Source organism: Convolutriloba macropyga, chromosome 8 (genome assembly GCF_964194025.1).
Source record: "Convolutriloba macropyga chromosome 8, txConMacr16.3, whole genome shotgun sequence".
NCBI lineage: Eukaryota > Metazoa > Xenacoelomorpha > Acoela > Convolutidae > Convolutriloba > Convolutriloba macropyga.
Window position 1 is genome coordinate 64,910,850 of NC_134475.1, and position 27,427 is coordinate 64,938,276.

Genomic DNA, 27,427 nt, shown 5'->3' on the forward strand with positions numbered 1-27,427 from the left:
ATTATTCATTAAAATTTGATTGAACGTCGCATTAAGTATGCATATAACATTAATATAGGTCAATAGCAAAGTTTGCAATGAAGTTTAAATAATCCGTGTAAAAATTTTTCTCGCTATCGATAATGCACACATGAAGCATTTACTTTTCAAAAGTTGTAAAGTAACGAAAAATTTAACTAATTTAAGGAAGTTATTGGAATTTGGAGAGCCATTTTTAAATTATCGCTTTTCAACTATCTTTCACCAGAAAGTGAAGTTTAAGTACCTGACATTTTATAATTAAAAAAAATCAGTTGTTAATTAAACAAATTCTGAAGTACTGTTGTCTGAAAAAGTTTTCGAGAAGAGCTTGACAAGCTAAAATCTTAGAACTTTAAAATGTACCTGTGAAGAGTGATGTCTAATCTTCGACTTATGAAAAGTTAGAAATCTTTTGTTTAAAATCCATATTGCAAGCAAAAAGAGATCTAACGAGTAAAAATTTCTGTGAACTTTCAAAAAATGATACTTCTGTCGGCTTTGATCCGATTTAGCTTGCCTGGTTGAATTATAGGGAATTCTTAATGAAAAACTTTCATTGGAATTGATGTTATTGAGAGAATTTATTCATGGTTTTAAAAATTTCGAGTACTAAAAATAGAACATTGAGTTTCCCTTAAATTGTGCAATGAATATTGCTAATAAGGAGTAGATGCAATGCAAGGACTTAGCGTTTTAATCGATATACAGCACCGTAATTAACTTTAATTAATTATACAAACAAAAAATTGACGTTCATTAGACAGATTTGAATATTAAAAGGTAAAAAGAACTCAGAATAAAGAAAGTTTCCCAGGATGAGGTTCCCAACCTGCAACAGATATGGGCCAGACAGACTTGGGTCACGGACAGTGGGGTTCACGCCAAACAGACCCAAATTCAGGTATGAGCCAGAGCGAACAGAGTCACCCTGGGCCAGACCGAGCTGACACAGAGCCGACACTGGTCCACACCAAACAGACCCAAGGCAAACCGTAGGCAAACCAAACAGAACAGATCCGAGACATGGGCTAGATCAAACTGACCCAAGTCCGACTCTAGGCCAGTCTTAGGAGACACAAAAAACCCTGGCCAGACTCACTAGATTGAAGATCCAAGACCAAACAAACCTAACGCCGACCCTGGGCCAGACTGAGCAGACCCATGACCAACAGTGGGCCAGACCAAGCAGAGCAAAGGCCAGGGTCAGATCAAAGGGACTTTAGGCCGACCGTTGGTCATTCCGAGAAGACTCAATACCTACCCTGGGCCAAACTGAACAGATTTTGGTTACCCTGAGCTAGAATCACTACAACATGAAGAACCATACTGAGAAAGTGATATTTTAAGCTATTCCAATTTCCGGCCCGAAAATCAACCGACACTACTTTGACTGTTATTCAAACAAAAACTCATCCATTCCAAGAACCCTAGAGGATGCGCTAATCGAAAACCAGTGTATGTTTAATCGTCCATCTTTATGTTGCTGGTTGGTAGAGATCGGAGTTGCTTGCAAAAATAATCATTTTAGGAAAGAAATACTTATTTTCGCAGAAGACTCGCTACAGTATTGAGCCAAACCTCTGTGCTTTGACAAGTCCAAATAGACTGTTTAGCGCTTACCCAGTTAACTTTCTTAATAGAAACTGACAAAAAGATTAGCAAACTAAAATATTTTTTGGTGTTTCACCAAAAAAGGATGGACCGGACCAAACTCTGGGTATAAGCGAGACCTAACAGACCAACGATTGCGTATGAGCCAGAACGAATGGACCCATGAAAGTTTATGGCCAGACCACAGAGACTAAAGACCAGGTATGGGCCCAACGATGATTCAGACCTCAGGTATGTGCTAGACAGAACAGATTGACAACTTGATGTGGGCCAGATCAGACAGAATCAATTCAAGTATGAGACAGACAGAAAAGACAGCTGTTCACTCGGTTTTTATGACTTAGGAGTCAATTGTCAAACTTCTTCCGAACATTTGTTTTTTTTTCTCAATTAGAAAGTACTTGAGAAGACGTATTCTATGAAGCATAGTTCCTTGAGACACTTTTACTGGTTCTATTATAAAAAAGATATAAATGGTTGGCTCCTCACTTTTTCTATCAATTGACTGTCTCAGAATTTTCTAGAGCTTTTGGTGATGTTTTTGCATTGTCCGACAATTAGGCATTAATTAGAGAAGTGATTGGCCTCAAAGGATCAACCGCATCATATTTTACAACCCAGGTTGGTGCAAATGATTTCCTCAAAGTTCAGGGGGTGGGGGTTGCCTAAATTTTTTTTAGCAGGGGTGGCTTAATTATTAGAAGGTACTGCTGCTTAGTCAAAAAACGGAATAAAAAATTTTTTTGTACTGGACATTTTCGAACTTGTTTTTCGAACAGCCAGATGGAGGTCATTATCAAATGTGCTTGTATTTGGGGAGGTCTGATTTTTTTGTAGTTGGTAACTAAGTTCCCGTAAAATGTTTCTAATGATTTGATTTCTGTAGACGTTTCACATCTATTTTGATCTCATTAAACAAGTTACATTTAAAACACTCATTTGCGGTGATATCATGACCCTTTCAGCAAATCACCTGGTTCTATTTCAAACCGCAGATATTTTAATTAGTTGTTTTCTGAAACTGACCATGCTAAGAGTTGATTTTTTGTTGCATGAATTGTCTCGATCAATCTCCTTTTCTCTTGTGACAACAGAAACAATTTGTAAAGTATTTTTTGAAGTACAACAAAAACATTTCTTACCCGATTGGAGAAGTTTTATTACAATATGAAGAATTGTTTTCATCTCAAAAAACTGCGCCTGCGTTCTTTATTTGCATAAAAGGCATCCTGATATTAAAAAAATCGGAGATTTGCGAAAATTTTTTGATAGTTGTCCGAAATATACATAGCAATAGCTTGTAATTTACCGCGCATTTTATGCGTTAAAATAGAGAGCTGAGCTAATTGCTCGACCGTGGCAAAAGAATCAAATATAAATAATTGAAGCCTAAATAAAATGTTTGTTTTCCATAATAGCACTGTTAGTTCCGAAGGCAAGAAACTCGAGGATTGCATCTAATTGTTGCTTTAAATTGAGTAATTTTTTCAAGAATGCTCGGTTTTAGTTTTAGATTCCAGATTCCATAGGAGGGTTTCAAAGTTTTTCAATTCATTTTTTGATGTATATTGGTTTTACACAAAAAAATATTGGCTTGAGTATACGTATTCATGATCTGTGTTCGTCTCTTTTAATTCCAATGTGCACCTCATGCAAATTTAAGTGACCAGGATACTCAAATGGGATACTTTTGCGAACTTTGAGCATTTAAACGTAAATGACTTTAAGTAACGTGAGGGTTTTCTTGAGATGAGCAAGTTTTTTTCAAAAATTGTTCTATTACCGGTGTTAATCTGATCACAAACGGCACTGTAATTCTGGATCGAATTGCAGGTCTTAAACAGTTCTTTTACAGTGAAATGACTTGAATTGACAAATCAGTACTGATCAAGTCTGATCTCAATTCTTAAGACTTGTGAAGTCATGTCAAGACTTGCACGAGACGTTTCAAGCCTAAGTCAAGTCTACGCCAATACTTGGCAGGTCCTTAGTCATGTCTTGACCAGGACGTGACAGGTCTTGTTATTGTGCAGTTAAGCAGAGTAAAGTTTTAAGAAGTTTAAGAAGAAATTCTTTATAATTATTGCAATTCAAAATTAGCAAAATTGTTTTAACATTTTTCACTAGAAATTTGTCAACCTTACCAACCTATTTCTTAATTAGGGCAATACCAGCTCAAATGTCCCATTTATTTACCTCAAAACCAATTTTTTTCAATAGGCAGAAAAAAGTGGCAATGACTGGTATCTTTGGGCGATGTCATGATCATTTTTCCTTCTCAAAGAAGTCAACTTTGTGGAAGTGCTCGCGCAAACCAACAATAAAAACTGTGCTCAAGACTTGAACCAAGACCCGCCAAGACTTAGACTTGATTTAAGACGTGCCAAGTTAAAAATGACATAATCAGAGCTCTGATACAGTACTGATCCAGGACTTCTAATTTCACTGAATCAGTATTGATTAACACTTGGCGTTCAGTCCGGGATAGGATCGACCACGAGCGAGCAGATCGACGAACACAAATTGTGCTATTTCAAATCACAAAGTAGGAACATATTGAGGTGATGGGTTTTTAATATACTGGCCAAACAATTTTCTGAATGCAGAATATATTGCTACTCAGGGCTATAGTACTTAGATAAATGAGTAAATATGATTACTGTAGTGAATATTTGAGGAATTATATAAATCACAGTTTTGTGCATTTTGTAGGAACGATCAATTTTAACAGTAACTTTGAATGTTATCACTTGAAAAATACCATTTCGATATTAAAAATAAACTTTGTCGTCAAATAGCTGATTTTAATTCACGATTTTAATTAACCTTATGATTACTTTGCGTAACAAATATGTTCATTCGGGTTATTAACGGTAAGATTGGAAGGATCTGTTTACTTGGGGTCAATCAGTTTGTTAAACTCATCAATTGCTTGTTTTTTTTTAATATTCCAAAGTGAGTAGCTAAAGGGATACCTCACATAATACATATGTCAGGGTCAATTTTGTCTCAGCATTTATCGATTATTTCATCAAACTCTTCGAAAATTCCCTCAGAACTCTAATTCAAGGATATTATTTGTACCAACGTGTATGATCAAAGTTTTAATTTACTTTTCCCATAATAATTACAAACACGGTTCTTTTTTCCAATGACCCTCTATATGCATGTATAACGCAATCATTAGAAGACATATCATCACTTTCTAGTTTTTCAAAAATGCTGCTTCACGCAACATTACTGACCTACTACACTCTATGTTAGTTTTGTCAATTTCCCGTACTTTTTTAGCAAAACCTAATAATGCTCTGGGTTCAAAAACAAGATTTGAATTGGGCTGCATAAAACCCTCGTTGTAGAAACGTCTACCTGGATGTTTCCAATAATTTTTTTGGTATGCTGTCGGTTTAGTTCCGATAACGCCCTCTTCGTTTTGCAATTTGTGTCTAAATGTACTTTGTGTGAGAATTTTTTAATGATTACCAACCTTCAAGAGACCAAGGTTGAGGTGATCAATCAAAACTACAATTTTAGAAATTTGTTGAATAAAAAGGGACAGTTTGATTTCTTAAAAAAACACTTGGTGTAAATTTCAGTAGCTTTATTCAAAGTTTGGGCTAATTTTGCAAACTCCGGAAAACATCAGCGAGGTCGAAAGGTCACTGTTAAATAGACCGTTTCGAAAGAATCTCTCAGAATTTTGGAACGGTTCAAATAGAATATTTCAAATTCGTCTGTTCGAACTTTTCAATTCCGTCTGATAAAACGTCCCATTTGCATCACCTAGCATTTTTCAAATGCGTCAGAGTAGAAGATTTGAAATTTATCTGCTAAAAACGTTTCAAATTTTTCTATTGATGGCTTCATATGCGTCTGAGAACGATTCAAATTCGTCCATTGCAGCGTTTCATACCTGTCTTAAATTACGTTTCGAATGAGTTTTTAGAGCGATTCATTTGAAAGTTTAAGCTCTTAGTTTTTGCCCAATGCCAACTTACCCAATTTACCTCCTTGCTAAATTAACCAGAACGACTATTTAGCCGACTATAATATAAATGGCCCGTGGGACTTGATATGAAACTATCACAACCGAACATGGGATTAGCCAATTATATAATTAAATGGCCCGTGGGACTTGATATGAAACTATCACAACCGAACATGGGATTATATTGTCCACAAATATTTTAAATCATCCTTCTAATAGCGACTGCTAATTTGTTATCGGATAATTGAACGAAAAGATCAAAGAGCATTGGGTAAGTTGGTATTGGGTAAAATGTCATTGGGTAAAATGGCATTGGGTAAAATGGCAGATTGGGTAAAATGGCATTGGGTAAAATGGCGTCGGGTAAAACGGAATTGGGTAAATTGTCACGTAACCGTCTAAAAAGTACATTGTCCAAAATGTGAACGGCTTGTCTCCACACATTTTTCCAAATTCCAATTTCTTTTTGCAACTATGTGGCCAAAAATTTCTTGATTGCATATTTCCGGTAAGCCTCTACCGTTCAACCGTTCATTTGATGGAGTCGAGTCATAAATTGTTTTTTAGATAGGCTTGGAAGGTAGCACTACATCTTTTGGAGTTGGGTCCCATAGCATAGGTAAACTAATTTCTACTTTAGCTAGCAACGCGAGTTTCATGTATGCTTTCTTATTCCTCCATAGTACCGGAGGTTCGCTTGTATATTTTTCCCAGAAAGCTTCGTTTCCTAATTGTGTTCTAGAAGAGTCTCTACTGTTCGAGTCCGCCACGTCGCTGCCTACTCGCGTACTCACATTCGGATAATCGCGTAATGTCATCTGTTCAATAACTTCAACAGGGATAGAAGCAAAAAGGTAAAATAGACTGTTTAGGTTTCTAGGTCTCATTTTTTGTTTAGTCAATCAAAAACTGATTCAATTTTTTGTCAGGAACTGTACCTAAGTTGACATAAATGTAGTTTTCCGCAGCTGATCATTTACCTCAGCTTAACCAAACAGCGAGTGCAGCCAGGTAGCCAAGAAAAAAAACAAGAATTGAAAACCGGGCGAGATTACTAAAATCTTGCAAAAGAATCTCGGGAAAAAATAGACGTAGTATGCATTCTTTTGTTATTTTCCTTGAGAAATCTTTATTTTATATATTTGATCTCCAGGGTGCTCAGTTCTTACATTTGAGAAAATTATGACTGTGGCCCTTATCCTCAAAAAATATCAACCAGATCGAAGTGTCTTTTCGTACTTTTGTAAGCCTCCGTCAAAAGGCTTTCATGATAAACAGGCCATACCTATCATAACCCGGCCACCAGTTTGGGGGGGGGGGCATATAACTTATGCTTTCCCCCATATCTCTTATTATGCTTCAATTGGGGCTATGGTTTGGGGGGTGATGAGGGTCAATTCGGAAAATTGAGGTCAATGAATGAAATTGTCGCTTACCATCTTCATGGATGCAAGGGTGTACCTCATCACACCCTCGAACGCACAAATACACTTTCGTGTCACACCTTCGATTATAAGCAACACAATCAGACGTCTTTTTGCACGGGGGAAAGTACTCTAGCGGAGAGGTCGACATATGGAAAGACTTGCAAAGAGTAGGAAAAAAATCGCGAGAGACTGTTATGAAAAGACCGTTAACGACCGATATTGGGGAAAAGATCATGGACGACCATTAATTGGTATGATGACAAGACAGTGGCCGTGAACTATGAAAACAATTTTTGTCGAAATTACCTGCCGTTTCGACCGCATAATTACGCCAATGGAGTTAGCCCCCCTGAATTAAATCGTCTTTTCATATGCTCGATCTCTCAACCTATCCATGGATATCGACAGCCAATTTTTGCAACTAGGAAAGTAGCGACGACGAGATGCAACCACATTTGGCCTAAAAAAGTAAAAATTTGGGATCTTTTCTCTTTGTACCACCCCCCCCCCCCCCAGGTTTCTGGGCGCATATCATTCGCACCCCCAGACGCACATCCCGGGTTGTTCATTATACAAAAATCCTAGTAGTCATACTAGGTCATATATGATTCCTAGTATTCATACAAGGTCATATATGATTTGTATGATTTCTTAGTAGTCATACAAGGATCATATATGATTTCCTAGAAATCATACAGGGATCATACAAAAAAGTTCAAAGCCTAAAAACTGTATATTTTTCATTTTCTTTTGATGTTGAAAAATTTCTTGGAAATCATACAAGGTCATATATGACACATAAATCATTGAGTGGTTCCACAAATTCCCGTATAATGTAGTCAGAGGACTTAATAAATTATTAAATCGCATTTGCTTTCCGCATTTGTTTCTTTGTGTGGGCTAAAGGATTAACTTTCCACGTTAAATATATCCAGAAAACCAATTTGAGGTTATCTGCAAAAATTTTTTTCAAATTTTTTTTTTAATAAATGAGCATTTCTGGGTATAAGCTGGCTTCAGAGAATATCAGATCTTTATTTATCCATTTGGACTTACTCTTTAATTGAGTGCCCAACTTTGCCCAATTTAGCCTAATTGTGATGATAGCTTAATGATGATGATGATGTCTCATTCAAGCCACTTTATTACACATCCTCAGGTTATTACCGGTACAAGGAGAATGAACGCTTAACAGCTAGTAACCCTTGCTACTGAGGAAACCCTGTTGAAGTTTTGGAAGTGAGATTTTTTCTAAAAGAGATTTTTCACTAAAAGTTGATTAAGATTTAAAATCCTGACTTTTCTCTTACCTTCTTGCTCTTAGCCTCCGCTCTTCAAAAGTTCCTTTAGATACATGCCCCATCAGCTCTAGCTTTTTAAGTTGTTATTTTAAGTTAGAGATCTCCCTTTCATTTGCACCTAAATCCCCATTCTTAAAGTTTTACTCACCTGGCACTACCAAACTGAGCTGTTAACTTTTAATCAACCCTTTAAACTGAAAAAAACTTTGGCCACATTAAGTCTGATTAGAGAATTTTTCGAGAAATCAGAGCCTTTTTGAGGCTGAGTTTTAAAATCAGCCAAATTGAAAGGCTTTTATCTGCAGCCAGAATGACAGCCGACGAAACAACACAAGTTGAAAGCGATTTCAATGAAGTGCGAAGTAAAAGAAAGAGGTTCAGAAAACAAGCACAAATTCCAATCACCAACGGTAGACCTATTGTTGTTTCTATTGATCCAAGGCCATCAAAAATACAGTTTGCAAGAGCAATCAGATCGAACTTTTCTATGGTCAAAATAAAGCACATAAGAGAGTTGAAGAACAATACCGATTTTTTTAATTCAACCTGAGGACCTCGCTTCTAGAGAATGGCTAATGCTGACCGTAAATCTAACTCAAGCCTTTCTAAATGCTACTGTGAATGCCAGAAACACACTTCCTAAGCCAAAAACCAAACCAAGCTTCGTAATTGTACATGTGCATCACAGCTTTAGTGAAGACTAGATAAAAGCTGAGCTCCTAAACAACAATGCAATGAATGTCAGCAAAGTTACACGAAAAACAAGCCGAGCAACTGGCCAACCAACAAAATTAATTCGAGTCCTAACTGATTCCATCAATCTTGTTAGTGCAGCTCAAAAGTATGGTGTCAAAATAGGTGGGCAGTTATACCGATGTGAAGCAAGCCGAGAATCACCCCACGTAATGCAATGTTTCAAATGCCAACAGTTTGGTCACTCTGCTAAAGAATGCAGAAACGCTACTCGATAACTCCGCTGCTCGCAGGAGCACAGTGTTAAAGAATGCACTGTTCAAAAAGAAAACGCCAGGTGTTCAAACTGTGGTGGTGCGCATGCGACAGTTTATCGCGGTTGTCCGGCCTATCAACAAAAGCTAACTGAGGCTTCAAGAAAGATAAATGAGAATAAATACTTTGACGTAGCAAAAAACTTCAAACCGCAAAGATACACTGAACTCCCGCCACAAACTGAAAAAATTGCTGTTTTAGTAGCCGAAGTCCTGAGTAAAATACGAACAGTTCTCAATACCATGTCCTACAGTGATATAATAAACATAGTCTCTAACAGCGCCTCACGCATCTTCAATGAAAAAATTGATGGTCAAAGAATATACGAGAGCATTAAGAGTGCAAATATCACCTCTGTTAATACAATGCCGCCTAACAACCTAGCAAACAGCCAAAGCTTTACCCAAAATGGATAAACTAAAAATTTTGCAATGGAACTGTCGAGGTCTAAACAACAAAATAAACGATCTGATTTTATTTTCGGCTGAAAAAGACATAAATATAATTTGCGTAAATGAAGTGAAAAAAAGGCAGAAGACCACCTCTCAGTAATTATATTGTTGCAACAGAAACTTATGCCAACGGTCACCATGGTTCTGTTATCTTAATAAAGAACAAATTGTCATAAAGCGAAAAGAACCAGTTGAAAAAGAGAACGGCTACCCAGGGAAAACATTAGAAATATTGAAACTATGCATCACGCTACCGTTTTTTGGGGATTTTTGGATAGTATCTGTTTACAATTCACCTGTAAAATTACTTTCACTGGAAAAGTATTCTCAGAAAGAATGTCAAAAGTTTTCGTATGTGGTGATTTCAACTCTCCCCAACAAGAAATAAACTGCTCCTATGATTCCGAAAACGGCGAGAAGCTTTTAAATCTAATTGAAAAAGGCCATTTTAAATTGTTCAACAACGGTCACTGAACATACCAGTCGGTTGACGGAAAAAGCAGAAATATGCTCGATGTGCACTTTTGCGATAGAACAGTTTTTACAAATTTTAACAATTTTGAAGTCTCAGAGGATCTAGGCAGTGACCATAGAACCACAATTACAATGTTGAACCTCAAAATAAAGCAAAATGTTTGAATTGAAATCTAAAATTGACCTCAGAATATTTAAAGAAAGCACAAGAAAGTCTTATAGATCATCGATCCTTTGGCCTGAGCAGTATCCGGGAAAGAATGATCCAAATCAGTTCAGCAGTAGCATGGTTGAATTAATACATAAATCGCTTGAAGATTCCTATGTCATCAAAAACCAGTTTCCTTACAGTATTGAGACAAGAAAATTCATAAAACTGAAAAGAAGAAAGCGAAGACAGCTCAAAAGTGCTTTCGGCGAAGATTTTAGGTCTCTAAGAGCCGAGATAAATTATATACAAAAAGAAATCAAACGATCAATTAGGCAATCAGAATAAAGAAAAAGAGCGAAAATTTTGGAACGCGCAAGCGATAAGGGCAGAAAAGGTCTTTGGAGAGCAAAAAAAGAACTAACAAATGATCACGAGACAAAACAGAAATCTGGGAACTATCCCATTTTAAACTATAAAGAGTCGCAGGCAGTCACAGATCAGGAAAAAAGCGAGTTGTTCAAACAATTGCTAAAGGATACCATGAAGGATCACACACCAGTTTAATCAGGAATTGCTGAACACTGCGAGAAAATTGAAATTCAAACTAAAGCGATTTTAGGCACCGTTGTAGACTCCGAGCAGCTTTGTGTTGTGATCACAACAGAGGAATTTGATGAAATTTTGAGAGAATCAAGAAAGTCATGCCCAGGTCCTGATAAAATCTGCCACAAACTACTCAGAGAGTTACCAAGAAATGTTAAAGCCCTAGCTTGCCTCCTAATTTCTAGCTCAATTAAATACACGTATGTTCCAGCAAATTGGAAGGAATCGCAGATAAAAATGATACCAAAGCAAGACAAAGACTGCTCAAAGGCTGAAAATTATCGACCCATTAGTCTTACAAATTGCCTCGCCAAAGTGTGTGAAACTGTTGTGAAAAACATTTTCTTAGAACATGCGAAAGTCTAAATGACTTTGGCGAAACTCAGAGTGCACACAGGAAACATCGCTGTACCACAGACAACCTTATCAAACTCACTCAGCACGTTAGTGAAGCTTTTCAGTGGTCCGAAATGGTTGGTTTAGTGTGCTTGGATGTTGAAAAAGCGTTTGATGCTGTATGGCGTCTAGGGTTGATCCACAAATTACATTCAATTGAGCTAAAGATCTGAATTATTAAGTGGATAAATTCATTCTTGTCAGAAAGGAATGTATACGTAGAGATAAATTCCACCGTAAGTTCCAGCTTTTGGCCGACAGCCGAAGTGCCCCAAGGCAGCATAGTTGCTCCCATTCTCTTTCTTATATACGTTAGCCAATTGCCAGAACTGAAAGCACAGATCTCACAGTTCGCTGACGATTTTGCTTTGTACTACAGATCTCGCTCAACACAATTAATTCGAAACAATCTTCAATCATCATTGAATAGCCTCATAGACTGATGTGACCACTTGAAAATTAAAATAAACCCGTATAAAACCCAATACATGATCTTCAAAAACCCATCAAATAAAGAGTCTGAACTCAACATAAAAATAAAAGGTACCCATTGAAAAAACAGAGTCGCTAAAGTTTCTGGGTATCACCCTCACTCCTCATCTCAGATGGAACGATCACTGCAATAGTTTGGTAAAGAAAGCAAACAGCAGGTTATTTCAACTATGGAGACTTAGCAATCTAAACATTAACAAACAAAGTCATTAACGAACCATTAACGAACCATTAACGAACCATTAAACATTAACGAACCAATCCCAAGGAATCATTAAAAAAATACAGTACATCCAAAATAGAGCCCTTAGGATTTGCCTACGAAAACCAAGATGTTACAGGGTCCAAAAGCTCCATGAGGAGGCAAACATGCAAATGATTAAAAATCTTCAGATCAAACTAGCCAATGGGTATATTATTCGGGCAATTAAACACAACATACAGTATGTAAAAGATCTAACAAACAAAAAACGACAGTGCCCGCTTAACACTTGCAAAAATACTCTCGACCACCTTCAATACTAAAAACAGAGTCGAATCGACAGGAGTTCGAAGCCGCGAAGTATCAACTTGCGAAAGTTTTCCTACATTTTATATTTCTGACACATCCGTCTGTTAAACATATCAGACATGTTACGAGTATATGGCCAGCCGCTCGCTTAGTCAATTCGGGGCCAGATACAACTCACTTTTAATCCATTTCACTCCTTTGTCTCCTTCTGTTCAGCCAGCCAGTCGCTTAGCAAAATCGGGGCTGAACCGATTACCAAAGCCTTCCTCCCATTTTCACAACTCATGTCGCTCTCAGCATTTTTTATCAACATATCTTTAAAACTTGAATATTAACGAAACGGTGCAGCGGCTAAAAGCGCGAACGCTAAAGGGACAAATATTACGACGGAAGTTTGAATCCCTGCTTTGCCATTGTCTCTTATTTCGATTTCATTACAGTTCTTAGAACATGTTTTATTGATACTCCACTGATTTAAAGAGAAGAAGAACAACATTCCAAGTTGCAATGTGCTACGCGCGGTTTGGTTTCAGTGGTTTTACGATTTAGGTCAGCGTAGCACTCTTTATCACATCAATACTTCTTTTAATTGAAGTTGAAAACACAATTGTTTTAGATCTCAATCCTATTGTCTTCAATTTAAACGAACTCTCTGGTCCAGTGCGCTAACCGATCAGCAGATGCGCAGAAGGTGGTTCGAGCCCCACCAAAGAACATCGATTCTTTCCTTTTTCTTTATTATTTTACCTTGCAAATTTGTTTTATTTTGCTTTTTTGTTTTTTTTGTTTAGTATTGATCAGTTATTTTAAGAGCTAACTTACCTGAAGAAATTGAAACTCATCCCTCGTATTCTACGAGGCTAGCCAAGAAGTCAAACGACCAATTCAAGTACAATGTCGATATCAGCCAGTAGAAGTCCTTCACGGCACTTGAAATGGCTGAGTCCACCTAACGCTGAAGAAATGTTTTAAATACAGTGATTTCCGAAACTCAATTTTAACAAGAACTCAAACTCTTTCTTAATGTACATAAAATTTCTTCACCGAAGGGTTGTACATAAATTGTGTGTATATATACGGTAATTGAGTGCCCAACTTTGCAAACGGTATTGTACGTTTGGGTCTTTTGGCGGACCACAAAGTGATGCCGGGGAATCACATAAGTGAGTCCTTGCCAAATGAAATTTTTAAAAGACATAAATGGTTAAAAATTTATGAAAAATAGATGTATGATTCTTAGTATTCATACTAGGATCATATATGATTTCTTTGTAGTTATACAAGGTTCATATATGATCTCCTGGTTGTCATATATGATTTCTTAGTAGTCGTACAAGGATCGTACTAGGAAATACGCTATGATTTGTATGATATCATATATGATCCTTGTATGACTACTAAGAAGTGGTGACCCGGGATGCTATAATTTTACATGATGATTTACTATGTAATGGCACGTGTTCTGTAACTGGGGGGCGCATAACGTACTGGGGGGGGGCACAAACGGAAAATGTCCAAAATTTGTTGTGGGTTTTATATATGGCCAACAGCCATTGAATAAATATGCGCTTCCCAATAAATATGACACTTTTGTGAACAGAACCCCCCCCCCCCCCCAACCCCCTGCAGACAAATAGTACTTAACCATCCATAATCGCCATAATTTGCATCAGTGTATTTATAATTTCTATGATAGTCTGTCTCATCTCTCGTTAAAATCGACAAACAGTTGAATCAAACAGTTGATATCAGTTAAATTAAAACGGACATTAAATTGTTAGCAAACGGCTACATTGAAACATGAAAACGTTGAGAGAGAAGGGTCTTTCCGTGCCTTTGTTACGACATACATTAAGAAAATATTGGGGTGAGCCTCATATCGATTATCTATTTTAATAAATAAGAGTAGATTTATCGCTACAAAAGTAGATCACAGAAAAAAATAAGTGAAAAAGAACCTGAAACTTTTCTTCTATTAGCATAACTTGTAAGCACCTCCTCCTTAAAATGTAATTACAGATACCGTAATAATAGTTCTCTAAGAATGGAAATTTCTCAATATTACCTAATTTGAATTCATTAAGCACGATTAGTCAGCAGAGGCTATTTTTTATTTAGTTGAGAGCTTAGAAAGTGACAATAGAAACCTTATAAGTTGGCGTCCATAATTATTTAATACAATTAAAATTCAAGAATTGGATTGTATTGGTGCTCTGTCTTTTGGATCTTTTCCGTATGTGCCCCGCCAGTGTGTTTTGCGCCCCCTGTTACAGAATATGTGCCATTACATAGTAAATCATTAAGTAAAAATATGGCACGTGCGTCTGGTGGTGCAAATAATATGCGCCCACTAAGCTGGGAGGGGGCACAAACGGAAAAGATCATTTCTTTTTTACGACTCGAAGGTTATTGGTGGAGCGTCTTTTTTGATCGGCAATTTTGTTGGAGTGTATTTGAAACAGGAAGTCAAAGGCGTGAAAACAAATTTCTTAAGAGCTGAGAGAAGAGAGAATGGTTTTTTATTCGTGTCGATTTTTTGAGAGAAAGAGCGAGAAAAGTAGTTTGAAAAAAATTTCACTGACCGAGCGAAAATTTTTTATCACGTGCGCCGTTTTTAAAAGCAGTTTTTTTAGCTTGAACTCCAACTTTTTCAGTGATATGTGTTTCGCTCAATTGTCTAAACTGGAAATAAAAAGTTTAGAAGCTTTTTTGACCATCTTAAGCAACAAGTTTTACACTTTTGTTGTCATAATTTGTGGTTGAAATCCGTTTGAATAGCATTTTTGTCGTCTATCAATTTCAATAGTAATAAATTTTAATTGCTTTTGGTAAAGAAAATCAGGTAAATTTGATCCGTTTTCTGCCAATTTTAAGTTTTTTTGCAATTTTTGTGCAATTTTATGGATTTCGCTGTCGTTTTCTTGATCAGATCTTAGCATGAATTCTTCGGATGTTCTCACACTGCAGTTACACTTGAGAACTAGACAGGGATTTTTCACTGAAATAAGTAATTTAAATTTCTAATTTTTTCAAGTTTTTTTTCCTTTTTTAACTAATTTTTTTATTCAATTTTGTCTGCGGCTTATTGTTCGAATGAACTGATCCAACAGGAATCTTTTCAATACTTCCAAATCTTCTTTTAGAGGTTGTTTTTTTTTACCGTTTTAGAGAGTTTCGTTCAAATTTTTGTAGAGAACGTTGTTTTTCATTTTTCCTTTGCCATCAAATTTCCAGTTGCTTGGTTTTTTCTGAAGGAAACTGTTAGATTCTCTTTCAACTGTTATCTTATGCTATTTGTTTTTGTCATTTTTGTTGTATGTTCTCCTGTTTTTGTTTCAAAATATTTAGTGCCATTGAGTAGGAGATGCTTCAAGCCAGTGGGAGTTGTCTGTTTTCTACTCCGAGTCGTTTCTAGAACTCTTCCAGCCAAGTCTTCTTTATAAGATGTTTTCACACATTTTTAATGCCTTGGATCATTCAGAACGGGATAAAAAAGTCGGGCCATATTAGAAGCCCTCAGTCAGCTTTAGTAGTTTGTTTTTTAGTGCTCAGAGTACTGAAGCTGTTAGGATGGTCTAAAATTATGGGTAGAAGATTTTTTCTAAGAGTTTTCTGGCTAAAAATGGTAAAATTTATCAGCGTTGTTTGTCATTTTTTCATGTTTTTTTGTTCGAATGGTCTTGTAATGACGCTTGTATAAATTGATACAGTTCTTTGACAAGATACAATTAATGTTTATGATCATTTTATGAGCTATATGATTTGCGACTGCAAATAAAAACACAAGAAATAATTTTAATTTTTTCAATTTTTCAAGTTTGTGAAAATTTCTGGTCATTTATTCGGTTTCTCCAACCTCAAGGGTCAGGGATTTTCATATAAGGTTCGATAATAGGTTAATGCATAGTGGTAAGGGAATGCTTTTTTCAGATTCTACTATCACGATTTTTAGCTAATTTTCTCAAACGAAAGCTTGTAATTACTTTCAAAAACTCTGAAAATTTACTGTTTCTCCCAAGAGAACAAGGAAGTTCCTTTACGGTTTGCTAGTGTGTTACTGCATGGTTTCCATTGTGATAATTTCCAGTTTTCTAAAATCAAGAATTTCAGCAGTGTTTTGACATATTTTGAGCTTTTCGTTTCTGGCACCAAGGGCTCAGGAACCTCCTCTAGAATTTGATAAATTTAGACTGCATAGTTGCTAGAGATAACGGAATGGATAACAAAATTTCAATATGAGGAGTTTTTGCAATTTATTGATAAAATTTGAAGTCTTTCAATCTTTATGAGCCAATAAAAATATTTAGTGTTGACGTATGGATAATGAATAGTCCCCACTGGAGACAGTGAAGTGGTACCCAGATATTAATATCACGAATTTTGGCAAGATTTTTTGAAGTCTTTCAGTTTCTTTCAAATTTTTTACCGAGTTTCAAAGAGTTTAACGAGCTTTACTGACCAACAAACGATTTTTTGTTTTGCAAAGACAAAAAAAAAGTTCCGAAGACAGAAAAAATGGTTTTGAATTTTTTTCTGCTAAAATCAAAAACTTTCTCAAAAATATTTGCACTGTCTGGGGTGGTTCTATTCATCTGCTGGTCAGGTACATTAGTTCTTAGTTTTTCAATCAATTCCTTTGATTGTACTCAGCACTTGTCCTGCTCTTTATTACTTTGTTTAAAACTCGCAAAACACACCCCTTAGTAAGTTCAGAAAGTACCAAGTCCAAGAATGTCATTAAAAAAATCTTAAATCCCCCTCACAGATTATTTGTTGTTCTATAGTATTTTATTATGCAAAGTTTTGGCACATGCGCTTGTTGGGCGTATTTTATAGAAACGCAATCAACTGGGGGGGGGGGGGCACACAAAACGGTTCCCATTAATCTCATCTCATTGAATAATAATTAAATTTCCGAAGTGCAATATTACAATCCACAAGCCAGATCAATCACATTAGAAAATTGAATAAAAGTTCTAATCAAGCAACACAATTCACATTTGGCGTGATCTTAATAAGCAAAGAAATATCCTAACAGTGGATTTTCTTCGCAAATGAAATTGATTTTTCGACGATTATCAAATAATCTATTTTTAAAAGACCCGTGACAATTTCTATCAATAAAACAATTTGTCCGATAAAAAATGTATAAAGCTACACCAAAATTACCACTAACAGATACAAAACTGAAATTAACAGGCGAAAACACAAAATTTGTGGGAGAAAACCATTCAACAATGTAAAAAGCATATATTTTTTTCGAATCTGCCCCCCCCCCAAAAAGTCAGTGCATATTATTTGCACCTAGAAGCAAACAATATACACTATTACTGTTTGGGATACACTATTAAGTTTGGGATCTAAACGGAAAAGATTTTTTTACTTTGTTGAGTGCTTTTCTCCGACGAATTGTGGGTTTTTTCTGTTTGTTACAATTCTGACGCTAAATTCGAGCATTATTTAATTGACTATTTCAACTTATTTCTTCGGACTTTTGCTTCTGAAAAAATTTCAACTATTTTCTTCTTTTCAAAATAGATTATTTGATAATCATCAAAAAATTGATTTCATTTGCAAATAAAATCCTCTGTTAGCATATTTTATTGCTTACTAAGATCAGTCGAAATGTGAATTGTGTTGCTTCATTACACCTTCTATTCAATTTTTGAATCTATTTTTGTCCCCCCAGCTTAGTGACCATAAGTCTTTTATGACCCCGCCCGCGCACGTGTTATTTTCTTACATAGTAACGTGCTGAATAATGACATATAATTTGCAAAGGGAGGTCATCAAAACACTGGGTGGGGCGAAACAGAATATATCCCAGTTTTGTAATGTGATTGATCTGACCAGTGGATTTCAAAATTGCACTTCGAAAATTTAGTTATTACACAATAAGATGTGATTAATGGGATCTATTCCAATTGCTCCCCTCAGTTTCTTGAGTTTCTATAGCATACGACACAGAGGGGCACGTGTAATTTTTTACGTAATAAAAATCTATATAACAAAAAAATCTATAACGGCTGAATTTAAGAATTTTTTTATGAAGTTACTGGACTAGGTATTTTCTGAACTTACTAAGAAGGGTGTTGAGTAAATTTGAAACAAAACAAAAAGGGCAGGATAAGTGCTGGAATACAATAAAAAGAATTGAATGAAAAACTGAGATCTAATGTACCTCACCAGCCGATGAACAGAACAATCCCAGCCAGAGAGACCAAATCTCAAAAGCTGAGAACATAAAATAATCAAACTGATAAAGAACACTGAATTTCCAAATGAGTAAAACGAGGTCAAAGAACTTAACGATAGCACAAATGGCAGTGTAAAGACGTAACATAAATTTAGGTAACAGCTAAAAGATTTTGTCCTCTAGGTAGAATAAACAAATCCTGAGATTCCATGTGAGAATACAAAATGAAAAAATGAAGCGTTAATTAAACTTAAAAGCTTTCCAAGGAACATTGCCGACAAAGTTTCACATTGGGTCCTTCTGCAATTTTTGGGTCCTACTTGCTAAAAAGTAATTTTTGAAGACATTTTTAACCCGCGTGTTTGATTCTTTCCCTTTTAAGCTTTTTTCGGATCTATTTTGTTTCGCCCACCAGTGTTTCTATGACCCCCAGTTACAAATTATATGTTGTTATGTAGCACGTTACTATGTAAGAAAATAGCACGTGCGCCTGGGGGTCATAAAAAATTTATGCTCAATAAGCTGGGGGGGGGGGTTGAAACAGAATAGATCCCTTTTTTCAAGACAAATTTTAAGTGATAAGCCTCTTCGGATGCTACTTTTGTCCAGCCATGATGTTTTTGACCTCTAATCAGGAAAAAAATAAATTTTGTTCTTGGATGTCTGTAAAACTTATAGGTTGGCAAGCTAAGTCCTGTTATTCTCCGTAAGGCAGGTTTCTTAGATGTCAAGAGCTGATTGACATACAGTGCTGTTCTGTATTCAAGCAATTGTTTAATTGGCAGTATATAATTTTGCAGTTTGATAAAAAATGAGAAATTGTTAAATCGATGAAAGTAACAGGCTTTTGTTGCCCAATTGGGTTGCTATTCTAATTTTGTCAGAAGATTTTTTGAAATGGACAAAAGCAAAACAGCCGTGTGCTGGACATGACCCATTAAAAGAGAACTCAGTAGGACTTTGCGCAAATGGTTTGATACTACGTTTCTGAGGACATAAAGTTTTTATTCCTTGCGCCATCTTGCTGAGTATTTTATTAAACATGTTGTTGCATCAAAACTTTTTGTCCAAAATTACTCCGAGATATTTCACATTCTCAACTTCTTCTATTATTTGAATGTCAACTTTATTAGACTCTGCTGCGGATGAAGTGCCAAAGACAATGAACTCTGTTTTTTCTGATTTCAGTTTTAAAGAATGGAATGAAAAATAATCAACAAGAGAGCAAATTGCTTTCTATAAATGTAGCTTGCAATCAGTAGTTTTTTGCCGAAAATATAAACAACTGCATCGTCAGCGTATTGGTTTAAACTGCGGTTGATAACATTTGGTAGAAATTTTATATAAAGACTGAAATGGAGTGGTCCTAAAACTGTGCCTTGTAGAACTCCTTGCCAGGCCTCCAGCCAAGCAAATTAAGCTTCTCCTATCACTACTCGTTGATGTTGGCTACTGAGGAAACTCTAAATGAAAAGACAGCCGAAGAGCAGAAACCAAGGTGTTTAAGTTTTTCTAGTAAAAGCGAGTGATCAGTTGAATCAGAAGTTTCTAAAAAAATCTAAAAAGGCTGCTGTGACTACTTTTTTCCTCAACTTTTGTCTTCCAGTTTTTGTCAGATAAATAAGAGCATCAATTGTTGAAATTTTTTCTGAATCCAAACTGTGCTTTCGATAAGATGTTGTATTTTTATAGGTGTTCCTCTATTTGATCTTTGATAAATATCTCAAGAACGTTTGAGAAAGCAGGCGATACATAAATAGACCTATAATTCAGAAGATTTTGAGTGTCTCCTTTTTTTGTGGATAGGCGTAATATTTGCCAACATCAGTAGAGAAGGAAATTTGTTTTTTTTTCAAGAAATCCGTTAAAGAGAACACCTATCCGCTCTGCTAAAATATGAGCACCATATTTAATGCCCGAGCCAGAATAGTCGAAGGACCCAATGGTTTGTTTTTTTTGAGGTTGCTGAGAGCTTTAAGACACTCAAATGTGGTAAAGAAACGAAACGAGAACTTATTAAGGTTGACCTGCAGACAGTTTTTTTAATGGTTGGTTTATTCAAAAGATATCCACCAAGTTTATTAAATTAGTAGTTCAGCAAATTTGCTGAGAGAAAATTTATGTACGAGTTCGAGATTTATTTCTAAATTCGTTGATCAGATTCCCTTGTTTCCTGGAGCTAATAGCAGACTCAATCAATTGTGTTTAAAAGCGTTCATAGTCTTACAGAAACTCTTCACTCGTCAGATCTTTCAGTTTTAGGAAAATATGGCGTGATCTTAATACATTTGGCGTGATCTTAATAAGCAAAGAAATATGCTAACAGTGGATTTTCTTCGCAAATGAAATTGATTTTTCGACGATTATCAAATAATCTATTTTTAAAAGAGCCGTGACAATTTCTATCAATAAATCAATTTGTCCGATAAAAAATGTATAAAACTACACCAAAATTACCACTAACAGATACAAAACTGAAATTAACAGGCGAAAACACAAAATTTGTGGGAGAGAACCATTCAACAAAGTAAAAAGCATATATTTTTTTTCGAATCTGCCCCCCCCCAAATTCAGTGCATATTATTTGCACCTAGAAGCAAACAATATACACTATTACTGTTTGGGATACACTATTAAGTTTGGTATCTAAACGGAAAAGATTTTTTTTACTTTGTTGAGTGCTTTTCTCCGACGAATTGTGGGTTTTTTCTGTTTGTTACAATTCTGACGCTAAATTCGAGCATTATTTAATTGACTATTTCAACTTATTTCTTCGGACTTTTGCTTCTGAAAAAATTTCAACTATTTTCTTCTTTTCAAAATAGATTATTTGATAATCATCAAAAAATTGATTTCATTTGCAAATAAAATCCTCTGTTAGCATATTTTATTGCTTACTAAGATCAGTCGAAATGTGAATTGTGTTGCTTCATTACACCTTCTATTCAATTTTTGAATCTATTTTTGTCCCCCCAGCTTAGTGACCATAGGTCTTTTAAAATTTTGATTCAATTTCAAAAGTTTGATTCTTTCCCTTTTAAGCTTTTTTCGGATCTATTTTGTTTCGCCCACCAGTGTTTTCTATGACCCCCAATTACAAATTATATGTTGTTATGTAGCACGTTACTATGTAAGAAAATAGCACGTGCGCCTGGGGGTCATAAAAAATTTATGCTCAATAAGCTGGGGGGGGGGGGGGGGGGTTGAAACAGAATAGATCCCTTTTTTCAGGAAAAATTTTAAGTGATAAGCCTCTTCGGATGCTACTTTTGTCCAGCCATGATGTTTTTGACCTCTAATCAGGAAAAAAATAAATTTTGTTCTTGGATGTCTGTAAAACTTATAGGTTGGCAAGCTAAGTCCTGTTATTCTCCGTAAGGCAGGTTTCTTAGATGTCAAGAGCTGATTGGCATACAGTGCTGTTCTGTATTCAAGCAATTGTTTAATTGGCAGTATATAATTTTGTAGTTTGATAAAAAATGAGAAATTGTTAAATCGATGAAAGTAACAGGCTTTTGTTGCCCAATTGGGTTGCTATTCTAATTTTGTCAGAAAATTTTTTTAAATGGACAAAAGCAAAACAGCCGTGTGCTGGACATGACCCATTAAAAGAGAACTCAGTAGGATTTTGCGCAAATGGTTTGATACTACGTTTCTGAGGACATAAAGTTTTTATTCCTTGCGTCATCTTGCTGAGTATTTTATTAAACATTTTGTTGGATCAAAACTTTTTGTCCAAAATTACTCCGAGATATTTCACATTCTCAACTTCTTCTATTATTTGAATGTCAACTTTATTGGACTCTGCTGCGGATGAAGTGCCATAGACAATGAACTCTGTTTTTTCTGATTTCAGTTTTAAAGAATGGAATGAAAAATAATCAACAAGAGAGCAAATTGCTTTCTATAAATGTAGCTTGCAGCAGTAGTTTTTTGCCGAAAATATAAACAACTGCATCGTCAGCGTATTGGTTTAAACTGCGGTTGATAACATTTGGTAGAAAATTTATATAAAGACTGAAAAGGAGTGGTCCTAAAACTGTGCCTTGTAGAACTCCTTGCCAGGCCTCCAGCCAAGCAAATTAAGCTTCTCCTATCACTACTCGTTGATGTTGGCTACTGAGGTAACTCTAAATGAAAAAGACAGCCGAAGAGCAGAAACCAAGGTGTTTAAGTTTTTCTAGTAAAAGCGAGTGATCAGTTGAATTAGAAGTTTCTAAAAAAATCTATAAAGGCTGCTGTGACTACTTTTTTCCTCAAATTTTGTCTTCCAGTTTTTGTCAGATAAATAAGAGCATCAATTGTTGAAATTTTTTCTGAATCCAAACTGTGCTTTCGATAAGATGTTGTATTTTTATAGGTGTTCCTCTATTTGATCTTTGATAAATATCTCAAGAACGTTTGAGAAAGCAGGCGATACATAAATAGGCCTATAATTCAGAGGATTTTGAGTGTCTCCTTTTTTTGTGGATAGGCGTAATTTTTGCCAACATCAGTAGAGAAGGAAATTTGTTTTTTTTTCAAGAAATCCGTTAAAGAGAACACCTATCCGCTCTGCTAAAATATGAGCACCATATTTAATGCCCGAGCCAGAATAGTCGAAGGACCCAATGGTTTGTTTTTATTGAGGTTGTTGAGAGCTTTAAGACACTCAAATGTGGTAAAGAAACGAAGCGAGAACTTATTAGGGTTGACCTGCTGACACTTTTTTTAATGGTTGATTTATTCAAAAGACATCCACCAAGTTTATTAAATTAGTAGTTCAGCAAATTTGCTGAGAGAAAATTTATGTTCCAGTTCGAGATTTATTTCTAAAGTCGTTGATCAGATTCCCTTGTTTCCTGGAGCTAATAGCAGACTCAATCAATTGTGTTTAAAAGCGTCCATAGTCTTACAGATACTCTTTACTCGTAAGATCTTTTAGCTTTAGGAAAATATCAATGTTCTCTGATAGTAAAAACTCGTTCTTTTCTTATTGAGGCATTTTGTTGTGTTTGAGACAAACTTATCTGCAAGTGAAAAATTAGTCTTGTTGTTCCGTATAAAAATTTCGTTCTATTCTGTTTGGCCGCTCAGCTTAGTGAGCACAAAATTTTTTGAACCCACAGGCGTACGTGTTATTTTCTTACTTAATAACGTACTATATAAGAACACATAATTTGAAATTGGGGGTTATAAAAACCCGAGGCGGGGAAACAGAATAGATCCAAAAAAATTTCTGAAGGGTGCATGTAATCTGATAACATTCGCAATCAGACTTCCAAATCGTAATAACATTTCTTACAGTTTTTTGTCTTACAGTTTTTGTCAGATAAATAATAACATCAATTGTTGAAATTTTTTCCGAATCCAACCTGTGCTTTCGATAAGATGTTGTATTTTGATAGGTGTTCCTCTATTTGATCTTTGATTAATATCTCAAAAACGTTTGAGAAAGCAGGCGATACATAAATAGACCTATAATTCGGAGGATTTTGAGTGTCTCCTTTTTTTGTGGATAGGCCTAATATTTGCCAACATCAGTAGAGATGGAAATTTGTTTTTTTCAAGAAATCCGTTCAAGAGAACACCTATCCGCTCTGCTAAAATATGAGCACCATATTAAATGCCCAAGCCAGAATAGTCGAAGGACCCAATGGTTTGTTTTTATTTAGGTTGTTGAGAGCTTTAAGACACTCAAATGTGGTAAAGAAACGAAACGAGAACTTATTAGGGTTGACCTGCAGACAGTTTTTTTAATGGTTGGTTTATTCAAAAGATATCCACCAAGTTTATTAAATTAGTAGTTCAGCAAATTTGCTGAGAGAAAATTTATGTTCGAGTTCGAGATTTATTTCTAAATTCGTTGATCAGATTCCCTTGTTTCCTGGAGCTAATAGCAGACTCAATCAATTGTGTTTAAAAGCGTTCATAGTCTTACAGAAACTCTTTGCTCGTCAGATCTTTTAGTTTTAGGAAAATATCAATGTTCTCTGATAGTAAAAACTCGTTCTTTTCTTATTGAGGCAATTTGTTGTGTTTGAGACAAAATTATCTGCAAGTGAAAAATTATTCTTGTTGTTTCGTATAAAAATTTCGTTCTATTCTGTTTGGCCGCCCAGCTTAGTGAGCGCAAAATGTTTTTGACCCCCAGGCGTACGTGTTATTTTCTTACTTATTAACGTGCTATATAACAACATATAATTTGTAATTGGGAGTTATAAAAACCCGAGGCGGGGAAACAGAATAGATCCAAAAAAATTTCTGAAAGGTGCATGTAATCTGATTACATTCATAATAAGACTTTCAAATCGTAAGAACATTCCTTCGACATCATTAGATTCATAGATGAGGCTCCAGTTAATGTAACTTAGAGAATTTTTGAATTAAGGGTTCGTAATTACGATTATCATATATCCAATACCTGAGTGGTTTTTGTTTTTGAGTCAGCGTGAAAACAGCAAACAGAGTTTGTGCAAGAAGATCGTTTTTGATAGGAGAGTCGAATACATTATAGTATTTCCCTCTCGGACCTTTATCAGGTTTTGATATAATCTATTAAACTGCAGCTACCGTTCTTGTGCCTGGTTGCAGTTGTTGAATTCATCGAGTGCGAGTCGCAAGGTAGAATAATAGTATCCAGTTTCTGTTTTTCTTTGTTGTTCATGTAATGGTATTATAATCTCCCAGAAAAGATGTTGATTAATTTTCAGTGAACGCCTCATCAATGCACAAAGCCAATTCATCCAAGACCTGTTAACAAAATTGCTTATTTGGATTGTTAGAAATTTTAATCAAAATACTTTTGTGAGAGGATATTTTGCTTTCAGCCCATAGACATTCAAAATTTTTGGACATGTTGTTAAGTACATTCCTGATTTTCGAATTGCAAAATGTTGGTACTAATAATAATAATATTCCTCTTCCTTTTTTATCCTATCGATCACATCTGTGGATATCAAATTGATGGGGATTCGGGTTAAAAAAACGGATCTTTCCCATTATAGCCCCCCATGAAATTATAGCCCCCCATTTTGGTATATTTACCATGATTGGGGGGGGGGGGGCTATAGGTTATCTGACCACTAATCAGGGGGGGGCTATAATGGGAAAGACCCAAAAAAAACTATTACTATCAGTACTGGTCAACCAGGTTTCTGTTAAACCATAAGTACAATTTGGACCAAAATCAGTTAGCAAACTTTTCAACTGTAGATGTTTTTTGGATAATTTGACAGTTAGCATGAACAATTTTCATAGTACATTTTTTACATTTTATGTGTATACTGCTTAAGATTTCCTAAGCTCCCTGGTTTCTTTCAATATTCCCATGAATTAACAATATTCCCATGAATTAACATCTTTCAATATTCCCAATTACAAATTATATGTTGTTATATAGCACGTTGCTATGTAAGAAAAAAGCACGTGCGCCTGGGCTTCATAAAAAAATTGTGCTCACTAAGCTGGGGGGGGGGGGCGAAACAGAATAGATCCAATTTGTGATATTAAAATATCGGAACCACTTTCTTGTCTCCAGTAGGGACTGACTATTTCATACCCATACGTCAAGCCTTGAATAGTTTTACTGGCATAAAAATCATTTAACTTGGATTGTGATAACAATTTTCAGAATTTTTGAAAAAATTCAACTTTTATCAATAAATTGCAAAAATTTGTCGCAGTAAAGTTTTGATATAAACCCCCACCATAATAAATAAACCATAAGGGGGGGGGGCTATAATTTCATGGGGGGTATAATGGGAAAGACCCAATTTTTTATGAGCTCAAATCTCAAATTACGAATTACGCATTGTTTTAGTAGCACTTTACTATGTATGAGAGTAAGCCTCCAAAGGAAGGCGGGGGGGGGGGGGGGTAAAATTTGTGTTCCGTTTCCATTTAAGCCCCCTATCCCGGTTGTTATATAACGTACAGCCCCCACAATAATGAAAAACATCCCATAATAGGGGCGTATATTTTGCGAGTGGGTCTGTAATGAGAAACAGTCAAAAATTTATGCCTACTAGGATATAAGCTTACAAAATCAGAACAAATCTGGCTACTGTTCATCTTAATACGGGCAAAACTAGGCAGGTTAGTTGGACTTAGTGACACCGAGAAGGCGATAGAGGGAAGATTGCGACTGAGGTCTGCTTAAGGACGGAGAGTTGCAAAGAATTTGCAACTTTGAAATCTACTTACTTGGTTTTTATATTTCTGTTCTCCTTTTAAGTCAATTCTTTAGATAAAACTTTCAACAGCACGATCGAATCAAAAAATTTCAGCTTGAAAAAGAATTGACTTCAATTGATAGATATTTCCCCTTGCAAAATTTTGTATCGAAATGGTGTTAAGTTTGTCCTCTAAAAAGCTCGTGTAAAATTTATCAGCAACTTGATTGAACTGTCTTTGAGTTTTTCGAGCGATGATAAATAATGATTAAAACACTCACGTGCACAATTTAAAATACCTAAAGTCTGCCGTGCCAGAGGTTGAAAAGCCAGAAGCTCCTACTTAGCCAGAAGTTGACATCCGTTGACTTTCGTCATTTTAAAACGTGCGCATTTCGTTTTTTAAGTAATGGTTACGTGACTCTGTAGAAGTCACTTTGAAGATCTATCTCAATATCTCGAACCATTTTGCGGTTCTCGATCATCGCCAGAGGTTCTCAGTGACTTCCAGCAGAGTCAGGTAACCATTACTAACGAGATTTGATGGGTTATGGATTCTTGCAAGCGGAATAAAAGCGTTTTTAACTAAGTAAAACAATTAATTTCTCAAAAACGAGAGAATAACAAAATGATTTTTTACAGT

General features: G+C 35.7%; 1 long non-coding RNA gene across 1 annotated transcript; it reads right to left on the reverse strand.

Annotated features, from left to right (window-relative positions):
• Positions 1–7,056: 7,056 nt before the first annotated feature.
• LOC142344268 (uncharacterized) lies at positions 7,057–27,032 on the reverse strand. Its single transcript, XR_012759257.1, has 3 exons — positions 26,816–27,032; positions 7,436–7,507; positions 7,057–7,176 (listed from the first exon to the last, which is right to left on the reverse strand). It is a non-coding gene; the product is annotated as an uncharacterized LOC142344268 (long non-coding RNA).
• Between the last annotated feature and the right edge of the window lie 395 nt (positions 27,033–27,427).